The 18,885-nt window shown below is 39.5% G+C and overlaps 1 pseudogene; it reads right to left on the bottom strand.

The window, feature by feature from the left end:
* Nucleotides 1–1,257: 1,257 nt before the first annotated feature.
* LOC148724397 (uncharacterized) lies at nucleotides 1,258–10,698 on the bottom strand (annotated as a pseudogene).
* Nucleotides 10,699–18,885: the final 8,187 nt, after the last annotated feature.

Here is an 18,885-nt window from a genome sequence, read left to right as displayed (position 1 = left end):
TTTCAATTTGAATTATTTAATTAAGTTGTTTCGTGGAAAACCTGTAAACTAGTCTCTAGCTAAGTGTTTCTCCATGTTAAACTGTTTATTATTATTATTATTATAATTATTATTATTATTAGGGCATAGCGCCACAAAAGACGCAACAGCCTGTTCGGCTTCTTTTTGGAGGCATTAATCGTCTCACCAACACCATAAATCCAGAAGTTTCAAACATTAGACATTTAGCGTACTTCAGTACGCTATGGACTTTGGAACTCAAAGGAGTCCTTTAAACAGACTACAAAGTGGACTGCCAGTTATTTTACACATCCTGTGGCGTATTACCCGGTTCCATTTATATGCTATTCATTGCCGCTAAATTTATGACCTCTTTTACAGCAGAGAATATTCCAAAAGAGGCGGGAATCGGAAAGAATGGGTAAAGCATTACAGACCAGTGAAGCAGAGAATCGTTCGAAGCCAGACTACGAAAGGCAAAGCAAGCACTCCTCCGCCAACTGTGAACGAGAATGAATGAGTTCCATAACAGGATCGTGGCAACCATTAAAAGCATCGATGAGATTTGATAGCTGATAAGCAAGGACTTTGAGATCCTTATTCAACTTCTCACACAAGTACATCACTTGGTTGAGCAGGCTATTAATACGTCCAGCGGTAACAAAGAGGATGTAATTACGCTAATAAGACACATAGTTAAGGACGAAAAACCAAGTATCTAACGCACAAATTATAGGATTAACCTGATTATTAGATTATGGGAAAAAGTATAGACTATTATGAAAAGTTACAGCCAAGTTCGAGCGTTTATTTTGTTTTATCAACGACATCTAAAAATATTAAACGTCAACCGTCAAATGACCTAATCCAACCGATCTGATCCTGAAGAGAATCTACAAGGAGCTTTTACAAATGTGGAGTTTTGTAAAGTAAATATTATGTCCTTTAATGCCTTCAAAAGAAATTTCAACGAAAAAAAGCACTTTAATATGCGATGGCTAACATCTAAAGCAATTGATTCTCCTTATTATCGCAGTAAACCGATATAACGATTGGATTATATTATTCTAGCCTTCACAGACATGCTTATAAAAGTTTTTCAAAATGCTTTGCTACTGTTGACAAAAACAGAGTCATCTATGCCAGCACAAGGCAACTACTAGACTACTTCAAAAGCTGTTTCATCATACTTTTAAGGTGACTATTTGCAAAAAACAGACTTGAGGTGATATATCAGTTTCAAAAGCCACTGTTTCTTTAGTTTTTCTCATCTGAATCGTGAGGACAAATGATATCTCCTTTGAGGTTATCAAAGTTGAAGTGTCCCCAACAACAATCCGTTTCGTCAACGAGTCCGACTCTGGCGTATATAATGACCAATAAACTCCTCTACGTCCCAGCTCTTAGAGTACCTTGTCCCAGAACAGTTTCCTGTCTCTTTTCTGACGACCTAAACGTAACAACAGACACAAAAAGTTTTTAAACCTTTGTTTCAACGATTGCTGACATATCTAACAGGACTATATCATACATCAATTGACTTGCAATGCTTTGAACTTAGGAAAAAAAGCTGTCGTTTCGAGCAAGGGTAAGCCAAAGACGAATAAAGTAAGATATAGTGTTCCAGACGCATAGTTGGTTATCTTGTAAATTCTCCTCTAGGGAAGTTAAAAATAAGCAAACCGTATGGATATCACGAAGCTTAAAATGCTTTCGCAATTTTGAAAAAACAAATCTCTGATACTCTGATCAATCTACTCAGGCTGTTCCACAAGAATTAAAGGAAACATGAGGGTCGAAGTGCTGTATAAGCTCACCTGGTTGTCGACAATAAGCTCTGCACGAACATTACTTAAGTCACATCCCCCACCGATGAGAAACGAGGTATTCCTGCCGACGATACGAAGACAAGGTGAGGTGAGAGTTCCGTCGGGTACGTCGGCTCCATCTGGATGCTGCCATCCTACGAGATCGCTCTCTTTGGGCCGTTTGTCAGCTCCCCCTAGTCACCAGTCTCCTTGCAGCTGGGCGGTTTCTCTATGGCGCGAGACTGGATTGTCACCAAATGTTGGTTGGTAAATGAAAGCTCTTCCTGTCTTTTCCCACCCACCGATTCCATCTTTAAAGTCAAAGCTGCAGGCTACATTAAAAAAAAAGCACAGAAATTTTGATTCATCTTCCTGAATAATTTTTGATTATCATTCGGTATGGATTCCGCTTTACAGTTTTGTATTTGATTACCTTTCTTGTAGTATACAGCAGTGAGTCCTAAAGGACATTTACATCGAAATCTTTCATCAGTGTATCCAGCTTGACATGTGCCGTTGTTGAAACTGGGACTGCTGCTGCAGGGACTCCTATTCAAAACAACATGACTGGGTATCATAAACATCCATGACTTGTTTACTTTCCCGGATTATCATGTGATCACAAAGGAACACATTTTTGCTGGAATGATGACTTCTTGAGGCTTTTTGATAAAGTAAGTGCAGACAACAACTAATTACACATCAGTCATTAAACCAGAAAATCTACCAATCGTGGTACTCGATATTTGGTTTGTTGAGTACCGGTTTATTTGTTTCGAATGGGTCCCTTCATTTGAACCTTTATTTTTTGTTTCTTTTCTTAACATTGTAGGGTGACACCACTGATGTATCTTAGCTTTGGTATTCTCCCTTCAGATGACTCCTCATAAATAAATTAAAGTAGTAGAAGAATGTTTTTTCTTGACACTTTTCTTAAAAGTTCTCCACCAATCTCTGTTTCTAGAACTACCATTTACAGGATAGGTAACCAAAAGGAAAGGAAAGGCCAATCTTACCCTATATAGGGCTGTACTAGTACTAATCACGAGGGTTATTCATAGTTTCACAGCATATTTCTCGATAGTTTTATTAAGTACATTGTGTAACACTTAAAAATGATCATTTGGTAGATTACTACAAGTCTCGAGCGAAATGTTGTTCAGAAGACTTCGAACGAAATCAGATCAAAAGGTTTCTCAGGATGCCTAATGCAATACTGAGGAATCACTTTAGTTCAATACATGTACAAGAATTGCAAGGCTAGTTTAAGAAGTAATCCGTCAAACTGATCGTCCACAATAATTTTTCATTGTCTAAAATAAGTTAAGTCACTTCACCTCGATACTGAGATGGGTATAATCTTGTTTACTCTGAAGGTCGGATGAGCCTGGGCTTTCGTCCGAAGCATTGTTTAGCTCACAAAATGTAGTTCACTCCTTGTGAAAGCCCAACATGTATGGAAACACAATTGGGCTCCACATAACACAGCACATTACAGCTGCCTTGATGTGGTACCTTTACAAGCCTGATCAGGTGGCCTTTCATGACTTTGTCCCGTAAGGGTTCTTTGGAAGCAATGGATCTGCATTTTTCACCTATTTGGTTTGAAAATAACAAAACAAGTTCATGTACAGCTTTGATTTAGAGTAAGATAATGGCAAGGTTAAGAAATCAATTTGCCTCGAGAGACACTCCATAATGGTTTGTTGCTGCCTTCTTGTACTCTGAGAGTTTTCCCTGCTACGTTATCCCAGGAGTTTGAAATTTTGCTGAAGAATGAGGCTGTCTTAGCTAATCTCTGGGATTTATCGTTAGATTTTGAATGTGCACTAAATCTAGTTGTGGGAACTAGAGGTGAGTTACCCGTCAAAGAGGAAAGCAATTAATTTACATCCCTTTTAAAGTCGATCCCAATACACCGAATCGAAATATGGCGTCCAATTTGAATTGCCATTGTTCTGGACTGACTAGCCTCTCACACATGTGAAAATCCTTTTGTGTTTCCACGTCAAGGCGAGGTTAGTAAGTCCAAACAATGGTAATTGAAATTGGACGCCATATTTGGATTCGGTGAATGCAAGGAAGTATTGAAGGAATGACGGTCGTTTCGCCAACGTGTCAGTTCACAAAACGTCAGTTCGCCAACGTATGAGGTCGATTCGCCAACGTCTAATGTCAGTCAAACAACGCTGATATATGTCAGTTCGCCAATGTCCAAGATAACTTTAATTTCAGATGATCATGGGAATAAATTTTTACTTTGATGTACTCACGTGTTTTCGTAGGTTAGTATCGTTTGAAATCGTTTGTTTCACTCTTCCTAATCTCTCATTCCACGACGGCCGATCGTGTTTGAAAAAGACCTTAAAAACCATCCAACGGACTTTGTTTGACTTTACTTAGGCATATCGGGCAAACTACCCCTGGTATTTACACATTCCTTGCATTTTCATATGATTCATTCTTCTTAATCTGCAAATTTTCCTTGCCATGCTTTATTTAATCAGTCTTTACGAAGTCATGTGGAATAGCAGTCCCCGCTTTTGTAGGGAAGGAACAGAGGACGGGGGAGAGGGGGGTATCTTACGAAAGACATTTCCACCTCGTCGTAAGAAATATTAGATATTAGTGTATACTAAAACAGTGGATAACGTTGAAGGCGCGCTCTCATTGGCTAGTCAAACTTCAAATATCCTTCGCTATTTACCTCGAGTAACTCGGGGAAAAAATGACGTCCCGGTTTGCATCCGTGACAAGCGAAGAAATCACTCAAATTAACGACGAAGCAGTCCCTGATAACACAAAGAAAGCGACTAAATCTGGGTTGGCCGTGTTTAAAGGTAATAGTTTAAGTTTTTAGCCCGGAGAGTATCGATAAAAACCAACGAGGGGGGTTTTGTTTACAAGTGCAAATTAATCTTGCGTACCCTCATCTGTTCACCTGAAAATCAAAGTTGAATGACATTTTTTACAGGATGGTTTCAAATACAGAAAGAGTTTGCAACACCATTTCAACAAATGTCGCCACCAGAGCTGAACAAATATCTCCAGAAATTTTATCTATCAGCAAGAAAACGAGACGGCAGTTTTTACAACGAAAAATCGCTTACCGGGATCCGAGCGGCTTGTTGTTTCAGGCCTTTCCGCGCGGGAAAATGTTGGAATGTGTGAATTTAAATCAATTTTTCGTGGTGCATATCATCTCACTGTTTAGCTGAATGGATAGAGCGCTGGACTGTTGTGCGGGAGGTCGAGGGTTCGAGCCCCGGCCGGACCAACACTCAGGGTCTTAATATAATTGAGAAGAATTTGCTACCTTTCTATAACATCAAGAAATGGTTAGATATTCTAGTCTTCTCGAATAGGGACGAATAAATGGAGGTCCCGTCTCTTGTAGGGTTAGGGGCAAGAGACGTTAATTTCCCACGCACGAGATTACTGTGTGATGGATGTCCTCCCCTGGGCTGGGATGGATGGGTTTACTGGGCCCGCGCCAATTGGCGCAAGCTGTTGCGGTGTGCCTACCAGTCGGCGAAGCTTTTATATAAATAAATAAGTAATGTCTACTAAAACAAATATTGACCTCAGTGTCAATATCACGGGACAGATACCTATGAGAAACTATAGCTCTTGTTTGGACATTAACACAGTATTATTGCTGCCCTTAGCGCAGATAGCAATCATCTGATCTCTGAGGAAAATCTTATTTATCAAGACTGTTCTTCTTACACATGGATTTTAGAACTTGGACGGCAGGGAAATGTAATATCTTTTAATGAGCATTGTATAATTTGGTTTATTCCTCCAACTCCAACTGATCCTGCCTTGCAAGAACAACCATAGGAGCCATTAGTGTTTACACAAGTCGCATTCACACCACAAATGAAGCTGTCATTTACACATTCGTCAACATCTACGGGAAAAGAGCCAATAAGTAAGCCCTAAGAGAACTATTTAAAAACTTGATGATGGACATTTGCTAGCCAACTTCACTTACGGCGTGTAAAATTCTGAAAGCCATTGGTATTGATGCAGTTGGCATTTGTGTCACAAAGGTGGAATTCTTAAATCCATCGATATCTCTGTAAAGATTTGAAAATACAGTACTATCAGAGCATCAAATATTGTTCATTAATTACATCCTCTCTCGCAGAGAGTAGAACTCCTTCGGACCTGACAATTCTGAGGTATTAAGAAAACTGCCAATCTTTTTGCAGGGAGTGATTCAGGCTATACTCATGGTCTTAAAATAAGTGAGGAGAATTTGCTATCTCTCTATAATCAAGAAATGGATAGATATTCTAGTCTTCTTGGATAAGGACGAATAAACCGTAGGCCCCGTCTCCTGCAGGGTTATGGGTGGGAGACGTTACATCGCCAGAAATCGAGGACATTTTGCTCCCGCATGTATTGGTCAGCGGATTGCAGTCGGATGAAAACAAAGATGGCGGTTAAGACAAATTCCATCTAAAATATTGAACGATTTAAGTTCTGTGGACCTTCTTTATGGAGAAAAACGCAAAATGAAAACAACTTTGAACTGATCTCTTGGTATTTTTAAGGCAGAGCAACCTATAGCAATTTGCTGTCTGATGTAATGCAAGGGACACGCTGTACTAAGCTTCAATGTCCACTCAAACTGGCTTTTTTTGTAATCGTCTAAGATGTCAGACATCTTCCAAATTGTAGCTTAAACCACATGCATTAAATAATGGGAAGATCTAGGCAAATCGTACTTGAAAAGGGATATTTCTCCCAGTTGAAAACACAGTTCAACGAACGTAGTAATACAGTTCTCTCTGATCTGCCTCTTAATTTTCGCGCGAGAGAGTTTTTATTCAAAGCTCTACTTTAGTATGAGGGGGTCTGGATTGAGTTTATTTTCCATCAAACATTGCTGAATTAGAAAAACAAATATGACGACAGTTTGAAGGTTTCGGGGATGGTTTTTCTTTTAACGCTTTCCCTTCTGGTGCGTCCTCAAGGATGGTCTCAGATCACAGACTCCACAGAGCAAAAATAGCAATTTTCAAGCTCTTTTGGAAGTATCTAATTGTCAAGAAATGTCTCTTTTTATGGACGATTTGCTTCCTTCGAACTTCCCTTTATTTAATGCGAGTCAGAGCTAGTTGACTTCCTGGAGGGTTGCTCCTCAAATCAGCGATCCTTTGCCATGGATTACGCTATATTTGAAACAGACTAGAGGTCATGGCTAGCCTCGAATATCGAACATTGCTGACTTTGCTGGAAGTAAGTAGACAAACAGCTTTTGAATTATTTTTATGTTAGAAGTAGAGCTTAATCTCTACTGAATATGTTTCGAGTCGGAGCTGAGGAATAATCTTACTCGTATTTGCGGTATTTTGGATTTTTGTGGAAATCCCATGCATTTCCTTACACGATTTCACCGCCATTAACTTCTCAATACGCACTCGCGTCCGGCATTTTGACCCCAATTTCTGGCAATGAATTTCCTTCGCACGAGATGACTGTGTGGTGGATGTCCTCCCTTGGGTGGGATAGGTGCGTGATGGCCCTGAAAAGCCCCTATGAAGAGTAGTCAATTAACCTATGTATGTATGTATCTATGTATATATAGAAGAGGACTACTCTGGTGTATAGATGGGAGCAAAAGTCTATAGCTCAACACTCATGGAAACGACTGCTGAAAGACTACAGTGGAAGAACTGAGGTGAGGTTGAAACAAAGGTGAAACTCTTACATGGGCGAATTAAGCTCATCATACCTGTACATGAATGTCCAGTTCCATGGCATCCCTTCTTCAATGTGCATTTATACGAACCATAACTGTTTGAACAGTTTGAATTCACGTCACAGGGCAAGATATCACTCTTGCATTCATCATTGTTTGGAAGATAAACAATAAATGGTGTAAGAATAGATAAAATAAAAATAAACAGAGTCAATTAAAATACTTAAAAAAATAATCTCTGATGGAAATAGGCAGAGATCAAATGAAGTAAGCTTACCTACAGCTCTAAAGTTCAGATCACAATACATCAACTGTGTCTTTCCACTACCAGTTAGATTCAACCAGTACTTGTTGGTAATAGCATCTTTTCCCTCACTTTCCTTTATTTCTTGGCAAGAAAGTGCTGGTAATTGCAATATGGAACCCAAGGGTGCAGCAACAGATAATAAGTTAAAGAATAAATTCTAAAGATAACTACTTCGTTCGTTTCCTAAAATCTCTTCTTGGAAAAGGTGAGAAACTCAAGAGGATCAACTTAAATGTGGTGGACTATTTCCTTTGAAATAATTCATTACCTTCCTCGGATAGGTAATGGTAAAGTAGCGATTATATCATTATGAAAAAGATTGGAAGAATACTCTATATAATATCACCGAGAACTAGTATTTATGAAAACTTTTCAGGTTCCTCGAATTGAACTCAATTTTTCTCACACTTTCATTTTTCTCAGACAACACAGGATCAGTTAAGGGCTGATAGTTTCTAAATAAACTGTTTGGGGCTGCGTCGGTAGGGGTAAAGAGATAATTTGGATACATCAAGAAAGTTGAAATAGTAAATTGGCCACTGTAACGATTACAAAAGCTGACTTTTCGAGCGTTAGCCCTTCGTCGGAGCGAATAGAGGAATTGTGGGTTGTGTGTGCTTTTACAGGCAGAAAATGGAGCTACGTTATTGGTGGGAACATGGCAACGAGAAAAACACAAATAAATGAGTGGAATAAAAATTCTGAAGATAACAGGAGCAGTTAGATAGGTTGTTAAAAAAATCTCTCACAATAGGTAACTCGAATATGGAATTTTTTAAAACAAAAACTGGATTGCAGAAAGAAGCTGCTGTCAAAGTTGCCCACCATGACAATACACGAGCTTACGAGTAAAACAACAGAATATGAAAAGTTTATATTCTCTTGGTAAAACACGATAAGATGAAAAAAAAATTGAGAATAAAAAAAAGTCCCGCGCGCTATTTTCTTTCAAAAAATACCCGCTTGAGGGCTTTCATGGAATAAAATGCCTGCTGACTGAAACGAAAAAATATGTTGTACAAGTAAGGCCTTCTCACCATATCAGTAATGATACTACGCGCTGAAAAATCTCCTCCTTTCTATTGTTGTAGCTTTGGCAAGTGATTTCTTGTTTACATTGGAGATCACAGATATAAGGAGCTGATGCTGACATCCTTTTTAGGACGAACTTTTCAAGTCTCATCCCTTGAAAGCTGATCTACATCTTGCACTGTTCATTAGCAAATGCGCAGTTCACGACAAAAACTAAGATGAAGAAACAAAAACTGGCCCATAGCATCTTTCCTGTAAGAATAATAATTCAGTGGCTCGTGCGTTAGTATACGTCTATAAAGAGATCAAGCATACTGTGAGTTTACAGAAAACGAAAGGTGGATCAGAGTGCCCTTTGGCTCAAGCTTCTTGTTTCCCTGTTGCCTTGTATGAAAACTTGAGAATGTTCTATGCAAGCAATTGCTACACTACCAAACAATTACCGGTAAAACAAAAAAAGGGTGTCAGAGAGAATCTACTTTTTATCTTTATTTGTGGGTTGTTAACATTTTTAACTGTTCGAGCGATTGTTTTGCAGAGATTATCGTGAGATTGAAGCATATGACTGGCTCATAATAAAATCATGTCCGGGTTTCCCACCATTTTTCCTGGACTTCATATCAAAACTGAAGACAAGAGAGGTCTTTTACCTTTAAAGAGGATACTAACTCTCAGCCTTTTGAGGAGTTCTTTAATGTTGACCGCTATCCGGTAAGTTTATATCTCATAGTTGTTGGTTGTCGTTATTCAGCTATGGTTTAAATCTAAAAAAAACTACGAGCCTATACTTGAATCATTTCCCTCTGCCTTACTAAAAGGCTAGCCTGACAGCTTCAATCTTTGCTTTTTGGGAAACTGTAATTAATACAATATAGCTTCGATTAATACTAATATGATTGTGAATTCTAAAAGATAACACTAGCTGAATAAAAATTTGACAGAAGACCGGAACACCGCGGACTTGAAATATCATGCCTTTCCGGCTAGGTGTTTAACATCCCTTATGATTTTTGACAGCATAAAATATTGTTTCTTTTCAAGAGGCTTTGTTTTTTTTCTATTCTTGGGACGCATTTGGAGACATTTTTTGTTATTTCATTCTTCACAGACGTACTGAGTTTCAATTCAAAGAAAAATTTATTTAGAAACTTAGAACAGTTAATCAGTACTTCTTTGACCGGGGCTTGGTTAACTCTAACGTTTTTCTAACTACAAGTTATCATTACTTTTCCCTGATCATATTTTAATCACAGAACGAACTCTTATATTTTTTTATACCTGAGCAAAAATACGCATCCAAAATGATGAACACACGGTTAAGGCCTTCTTAAATAATTTATTATTACCTGTTTGATGCCTAAACTTTGTTTTGTCATTGTTTATTCTTTTAGAAGTTGGCAGAAATGGCTACTTATCTCTAGATTCAATTTAGAGCAGATAGGAGAGGTAACTCTATAGATATTACGGAGTACAGATCGATTCTCCTCAGGAAAGCTCTCAGCAATTTCTTTTCCGATATTTGCGAAGTATTGATTGAGTAATTTCGCTTTTAGTCCATCATCAAGTACCTCTATGTCATTGTGATCTCTCAAAGGACCTATTCTGTTGGAATACTGTTTGCCATTGACACCATTAACAGTTTTCCAAAATTGACGAGAGTTATTTGCATTTGCAAACTGATCTTTCCAGTACTGATTTTCCGCTGATCTTAGTAGCTTTGTAACTTTATTACGAGCCTTCTCATAGACTTCCCAGTTCTTCTTGGAGGCTTGTGAACCATCACATAATCTCAAGAGCTTATATCGCTTGTTCATAACTTTCCTTATTTCACTGTTCATCCACGGCTGCCTGTCTTCGGTCTCTACTCTAAGGCTTATGATGTTTGCCGACAATGCAACGATCCTTATTACTACTGAATCTTTCGTACAGTTAGTAGAACGCAACTTAAAGCAGCTTCCGGCGGAAGTGTCGGCCTAGGCAAATATTAATCGCATGGCCCTAAATGCTACCCGAACCAAATCCATGCTTGTTTCATCCCCGAAAAAACTTAATACCTTATTATCTCAGTCTCTTAATGTAGCCGTCAATGATAGTGAGGTAGAACAGTTTACCGAGGCCAAAATACTCGGAGTAACATTCCACCACACTCTCTCCTGGGAAGGGCACGTTGAGACCCTGTGTAAAAAACTCAACAACCGCATCACCTTGCTACGCAGAATTCAACCATATCCTACCCAGGTGGGGTACCCACAGTATTATAATGCCTGCATTCATAGTCAGCTTCTTTACTGCTCTAGTGGGTACCTGCTCTCAAACACTTCTCTTCTGCCTCCTTCGTGCTCAAAAACGTGCTGCCAGAATAATACTTCAAGCCGACTGTTCTACACCATCCGTCTCGTTATCTTCCGCACTCCACTGGATCCCCGTTTACGACGTTATTAAGTATAAAAAAACTCCAGCTACTATTTTCAATTCTTGTTAATCCTGATGCCCATCTATGTCTTAAAGAGAATTCTCCTTTATATCTGCAAACAGTGCTGATATGACCAGGGGTGCTGCATAGGGAAACTTAGTGGTCACTCAGCCCCGAACAAACTCCGGCAAGTGCATGTTCTCCTTTGTAGCTGCTATTATTTTTTAATGCACTATCTCTTGAGATCAAACAGCTTGTAAGAACTCGCCTAATGGTCCTATTTCTATCTCTGTTTTTTTTAAGCGCAAGGTACGCGAACTTTTGATTCAAAAACTCAACTCCGTTGCCCATCTCGAGGAAATTTTCCGCTTTGCATGCCGTTTCCTACTTTACTGCAATTGCTATTTCTCCTGATCGTCCGAGTTTGTTGCGATATATTCTTTATCCTATGCTAATTAGACAATTTTATTGTATTATTTTTAAACTTCATTTTACATGTTAAATTGAATTAATTATTTTATGTATGTATTTTTCGATTTTTATGTTATATATTTTCGTTCTGTATTACAGAGGGCCATGTGTTAGAAAACTCTTTACTGGGTTAATCATGTATTTACCCTCTTGAAACAAAGAACATTGTACTGTATTGTATTGTATTGTATTGTAAGCAGTTTAGAGTAAGTCACGTCACTTTGATTTATTCTAGATAATCGAGGCATTCACTTTCGCTACTTATAGTAGTGAAAATTGTTTTTTTATCGTCCCTGGATTTTGGTATTTTTTCAAGGTACGTGGTCCATTCCTTTAAGTTCATATTCTTCGGCGATCCGTTAATTTGTGAATGTCCTTTCCTTCGGTTCACTCGATGCTACTGTGTTGTTCTTTTCGGAGGCTTTCACCTATACTGCTTATTCATGTCTGGTAAGGTTCCCATCGTCCTTATTTTCGGCCATTCTTTCGTAAAGAGGTTGCATCGTGATTTACAGTCTAATTTTGACCCCCGTGCTGACGAGTTTTTCAACCTACGCGGCACGGCTTCGATATTTTTTCACGGCATCGGATGCCGTACTGTGGCGAAGCTTCGTTCTTTCGATCTACACGTGGTCGAGAGGTTTTCGCCCGATGTTATCATCTTGGAGGTGGGAACAAATGACCTAGTCGATTTCAGTCCCGAGGTGGTCGGTTCTCAGATCGATAGCTCAGTTCGCCAGCTTATAGATAATTATTCGGTGCGGGTCGCCGGCGTGTGTCATGTTATTCCAAGTGGCGCTTCACGCGCTGAAGCAGCGACTTTTGCTTGGCGTGCAGATATTCTTAGGCAGTATCTCGGCGTCGTATTGGATTCTATGCCTAATCCTTTTTGATGGCTTCACAAGCCTTGTTCTCATCCTGCTAAGAAATTCTACCTTGCAGATGGTGTTCACCTTAATCCTGCCGGGCAATATGTTTTATATCGCAGTTATAGGGGCGCCATCTTAAAAGCTTTAGGCATGCTTTAAATTTTCTCACCTCAGTTCCATCGGTTTTAGATTTCTTTTTAATTATTGTCTTCCTGTCATGGGCATTGTTGATTAGTTTTGATGTTTTTTTAAGGGGGATTCGTCCTCATCTTAAGTTGTGGCTGGAAGTTATTTTTTGCTGCTATGGATTGGTCCTGTTTCTTTTCTGAGGCCCTGTCCTCCCATGTGGATTTGTCCACCATCTCATGATATTTTCGTATGTCATGTTTTTCTATGGATTCGTCAATAATTTTTTATTGGTGGATTCGTCCACTTTTTAGTGGTAGATTTTACTTACCATTTTCATTTGGGATTCGTCCCTTGTTGCATTGTGGATTTGTCCTCTGTTTCTATGTTAGGTATCAACGGGGGTTATCGCGTCGACCTTTGTGTCTGATAGGCTCTCCTGGCCTCATTTTAATTATGCTTATTTTGGATTCGTCCACTGTCTCGTGGTATTTTCTCTATCATATATTCAGGGATTCGTCCCTCAATTTATTGTACTTAATTATTACATTAAACTTCCAGCGAGGCTCTCCTTTTAGTTACGTCCATACCCGGATATCCGGGAGACTCAATTTGGGTTATTCTGTTTGCCTAAATTGTTTTTAATTGACCTGTTGGAATCTCCAGTGGTCTACCGTTTCTCCTTTTTATTTCAGGTCTGCTATGCCTTCAAAGCGCACAGTTCGTTCACGTAACCCCTCACCATGGGAAGTTCAAGCGGCCTTCACAAGTGAACCTGCACGCAAGAGAGCCAAGCGCTCTTCAGGACCCTTCCACGCAGCCGGTGGTCTACCGGTTGCTTTACGACCCTCCTCCACAAGGCACAGTTCGCTAATGGAGATGCAGCCACCCTCTTCAGCAAGTGGTTCACCAATAACAACACAACCATCCTCTACGGTAAGCTGTCCCTCCTCTGAATCACAGGTGCCATCTCTTACATCGGGGATTATGGATCAGTTGGTGGCCAGAATGGTTGATGAAGTGACAAAACGTCTTTCTTCTGCTGATCCAATCCACCATACTCCCGTTACTTCGACCAGTGCGGTTTCCATACCACTTTATACGGCTAACTAAGGGGGTTAAATTAGATTTACAGCTTTGGCAATCCTTTTTAAACCAATTGTAATGGCTGAACTTTCTTTTGAAGACGCTTGGTCTAGTTTTGAGAAACTTCAGCTTTATACAGATGCTGCAGGAACATTAAGCTTTCGTACAGTTTTCGGAAGCAAATGGTGCTATGGGAAATTGCCTTCATCTGCTTTATACATATGCTGCAGGAACATTATGCTTTCGTACAGTTTTCGGAAGCAAATGGTGCTATGGGAAATTGCCTGCACATTGGTTACACAAAAATATTGTTTTTTTGGAATTGTACCCAATTGTGGTAAGCTTACACCTTTGGGGGCATGAGATGCAAAACCGCTGTATTCTTTTTTGCACCGGCAGTGAGGCCCTCGTCGATGCTATGAATAAGCAGTCATCCAAAGATAAGGCCTTGATGTTTTTTATGCGAGCACTGGTCTTGGTTTCTTTACGTAATAACATCCTTTTTAGAGCAAAACATGTCCGGGGAGTGCATAACACTCTTGCAGACTCTCTCTCCCGGTTACAGTTCGAGAGTTTCCAAAGTTTAGCACCACCCCATATGGAACACAGCCCAACAGATATTCCTCTGCATCTGCAGCCTCAGAACTGGCATCCGTAATATCTTCGCTTTTGAGATCCAGCCTTCAACCTTCGTCGCTTCCAACTGGAAGCTTTCTCATTTGTTCTTGCATGTTACATCCCCTGGTGTTTTAACAAGTCTTCCAATCTCCCCTTCCATCTTAGCCCTTTTTATTGCTTATATGTATAACCATCATTATGCTCCTTCCACTGTGCATACTTACGTCTCTGCCTTACGCTACTGTCACAAGTTATCAGGGCTTTCGGATCAAACTAAGGTCTTTTTTGTCATCCAGATGCTCAAGGGCTATGATAAACTAGGTTCTCGTTTAGATAGTAGGCTGCCACTCACTCTGCCCATACTCCATAGGCTTTTAGAGTCCACCATTCATCTTTATCGTTCACCTTATGAGATTTGTCTGTTTCGTGCAATGTACTCCTTTGAATTTTTTGCCTGCCTGAGGATTGGCGAAATCACCTTGTCCGGCTCCAAGGGGGGTGGATCTTCCATACAGCGTCATCAGCTGGTGCAGTTGGTGGATAAGAATAAAAATGTTGTGGCCCTGAAGTGCACTTGTTTGGATTTTAAGCAAAACTATAAGCTGGGACCCTTTTCGTTGGTAATTAACCGTCAAAGTCAGTTTTGTCCAGTGCATCTGATGTTGGGTTATTTATCTGTTAGAGGGCGTACGCCAGGCCCCCTTTTTATTTTAGCTGATGGTTCCACTGTCAGTAGAACTCAGTTTACCGAGCATCTCTCCATTGTCTTTAAATATTGTGGTCTCGATCCATCTAGATATAAGGGTCACAGTTTTCGGATAGGGGCGGCTTCTTATGCTGCAGAGGCTGGAATGTCTGAAGCATTCCCATGCCCAGATGAGGGCTTTGGGCCGTTGGAAGTCCAATGCTTCTCAAAAATATATTCGGATTCCTTCCATATCATCTTAACTTCATCTCGTATTTTCATATGTACACAGGTGGCTTGCGGGGGAAGTTACTTGTACCATAACTCTGGGCTGATCATTCGACTTGCAAGGGCAGTGGTTATGATCAGTCTCAGAGTTGTGTATATATACTTAGGCTTAATTTTGCTGTAGGAGAGAGGGCTGACTAGCAAGGGCGGCAGTCCATCCAAAAGGTTGTGTACCATCAAGGGCTGACTTGCAAGGGCAGCAGTCTTTTTCTGGCATTTGCATACACTTCCTTTTCTGTAATCTTAATGTTATCATTAGTTACCTCCTTTCCTAGTGGCTATAGTGGAGCTGCATTTCCTTTGGGTGGGGTAAGCATCATGATTTTAGGAAATTATCTTGCTATTTGGCGTGTTTTGGGCCCTCACCCTTTCTGGGCCAGGAAAAAGTTTTCCAGTGTAAGTTAAGTTGGAAATGATAAAAGTTTTTATTAAAGCGGCTATGGGCCTTTGTTCATAGCCAATTAACTCCAACCTCGACTTTGTTATTGTCTTAAGGCCCAGTAAAGCAAGCTTTAGGATATGCAGCACTATTTTTAAGAAGTTGTGGATTTGAAAAGGGGGTAAAGCATAAAGACATTTTATCTCCTAGACACATTATTGGATTTCGGTGAAAACTGTTTTTTATTACTAAGGTACCATTTTTATCGTATCCCAATTTTTGTACACTTTGAAAGATTACCTACATCATCTGCTTGATATAAAAAAGAAATTGCCAACAACACCGAAAAGTAAAAAATACTGAAGAAATTAAATTTAGGATGTCCATGGTCTCGTGTGGGATATTCTCTATTCTCATGAGCCTTAACTCACTCATAACACACTCTGTGCTTACAAGTTCATGCAAATATTCCCGAAAAACGTTTAAAATGAAAATTATAATGTGTTATTTTGATGGTTAAAACCAAACTATTATGTCTACAGTGTAAAACGATATTATATCAAAAAGATGAAAAACTGAATATCTCTTCACGTGGGAGGGTTTTTGAAGCTAAATGATAAGTACTGATAAATGTTGAAGCGCCATTGTATGATGTACTGGGCCCAGTTTTTCGAATACCGATTAGCGCCAATCCAAGGTTAAATTTTAACCGAGTTTCTTTATTCCTTTGTGCAAAAGTCTTCTCGGAATAATTCTCTCTCTTCTTTTAATTAGAGCATTCAATCATCAAATTCAAGACCAAAAGAATCATACTGATTTTCTTTTGGACATTTCAGATCTGAGATCAGATTACACACTAACTCTGGATTATCGTAACTCAGCTTTGAACAACCTGGCCCTGAAGATTAACAGTTGCAAGAGGCAAATAAAAGCACTGACACGGGAGGCAAAAAACAAAGTGTTATAATTTTTCTCGATTATATGTACGTTAATTTATGGAGACATTGTGCTAGTATTCACTTCTTACTGCAAATCCCGAGTCTATCGCCCACTCGAATGCGACTCCTCCAGTACACTCGTTCAATATGTTTGTTTGACTTCCCCCAGTCAGAGCTCGTAATCACTTTACAAATAAGATATCACCGGTTGGAGTTCGGCACTCATCCCTTAGTTTAAAACATTTACAATTTTATAATTTTGCAACTTTGAGCTCGACAGTTTTTCTTACATATTGTGAGGCGTGAGTAGTCCAGTGGTCAGTGCGCTGGACTCTAGGTCAGATGGCCCGGGTTCAAGTCCTGGCTGGGGCTTGACGTTGTGTCCTTAAGCAAGACGCTTCACTCACATTGCTTCGTCTTCTCGGATAGGACGTAAAGCCGGAGGTCCCGTCTCCTGCACCTATCAGTTAGTTAATTTCGGCAAGGGACGTTAAAGAACCCACATCACGAGATTACTGTGATGTGGTCTGGCCTGTTTACTGGGAAGGGGGAGAGGGGGCATCTGTAAAAATTTCTCCTTTATTAATTGTAAACTGCCGCCGGCAGTCTGGAAAAGTCCCCCGCACAGTGTTGTAAAGCGCATTAGAGCATTTACATGGAAATGCGCTATAGAAATTGATCTATATTATTATTATTATTATTACATACATACATTCATACATATTGACCTTTATTAACGTGTCTAGTCTTTCTAGTGCCTGTAGGCACTAATTTCGAAGACCCTAAAACTACATTACATCATTAAAAAAATTAATTAATACTCTAAAACTAATATACTAATTAATGGCACTGATTGGGGACATCCCAAGACTACATTACATCATTAAAAAAAAAGGAAGTAAAATAAATACTTTAAAACATTAAAAAAGCAAAAAATCCACACCGCTCAAGTAAAGCATTCAGTGGCACCACAAGACTAAGTTTTACATTTCCTCCATAACATTTACAGCTAAGCCCTACGATAAGTTAAGCAAAACATAAGCGCATTCCCTCCCACATCGTTCCAGAAATGATGTTACATCCTATACGTCTTATAACCGCAGTTCACGCATATGTTTCATATGTTTGTTGTTGTTTGATTTATCATCTACGGGTTTATATCGAATTAATTTGATGGCCTGCTCCCAGTTGGCTTGTTAGCTCAATTGGTAGAGCGCTGCACTAGTATCGCAGAGGTCAGTGGTTCGAATCCCGTACAGGCCTGAAATTTTTTTCAGGTCTGATTTCCACTATTGCTCAAATAGTGCTTTACTACGAAGGATCGTTCTCATATACGTCTTATAACCGCAGTTCACGCATATGTTTCATATGTTTGTTGTTGTTTGAATTATCTTACTGTTTAGCTCAATGGATAGAGCGCTGGACTGTTGTGCACGAGGTCGAGGGTTGAGGAATGACAAGGACACATCGAAACCAGTCGCTAGACATTCTAGTTTACCTAATCGTTCTAAGCAACATATGGTAATCTGCGGTCTTTCCTTGCACTTACGTAGCACGGAAAGGCGTAAAAATCTTGAACAAAAGCTCATCTTTCAAACCGGCAGTCTAAATCCCACAAGGATCAACGAACGCTTTTCATTCCACTAATTTATTCATGTTTTTTTCGTTGCCATGTTCCCACCAATAACGTAGCTCCATTCTCTGCCTTTAAAAGCACACGCAACCCACAATTCCTCTATTCGCTCCGACGAAGGGCTAACGCTCGAAACGTCAGCTTTTGTAATCGTTACGGTGGCCAATTTACCACTTCAACTTTGTTGATATATCCAAATTATTTCGTTACTTCCATCGACGCAGCCCCAAACAGTTTCTTTCGAAACTATCAGCCTTTATATATTTGACACTTGTTTTTTTATCGCAGTCATTATCACTTACGCAGATGATGACCAAGGGTCGAAAATGTTTAGATTTTACTTTTTAAATATATTTCAATCGATCGATCAATGAATACTTTATTTACCCACGCAGCGTCAAGGAGCTCATAGAGCTCGTTCAAAATACTTACTTGCTTCTAAGATTAAGAATCTAAAAAACTTAATACATACTGTCAAGACCTAATTGATTAGAAATTGAAATAACTAACAATTAAAAT

The sequence above is a fragment of the Stylophora pistillata genome, chromosome 8, assembly GCF_964205215.1.
Source record: "Stylophora pistillata chromosome 8, jaStyPist1.2, whole genome shotgun sequence".
Taxonomy (NCBI): Eukaryota; Metazoa; Cnidaria; class Anthozoa; order Scleractinia; family Pocilloporidae; genus Stylophora; species Stylophora pistillata.
This window is presented reverse-complemented; position numbering and strand designations above follow the sequence as displayed.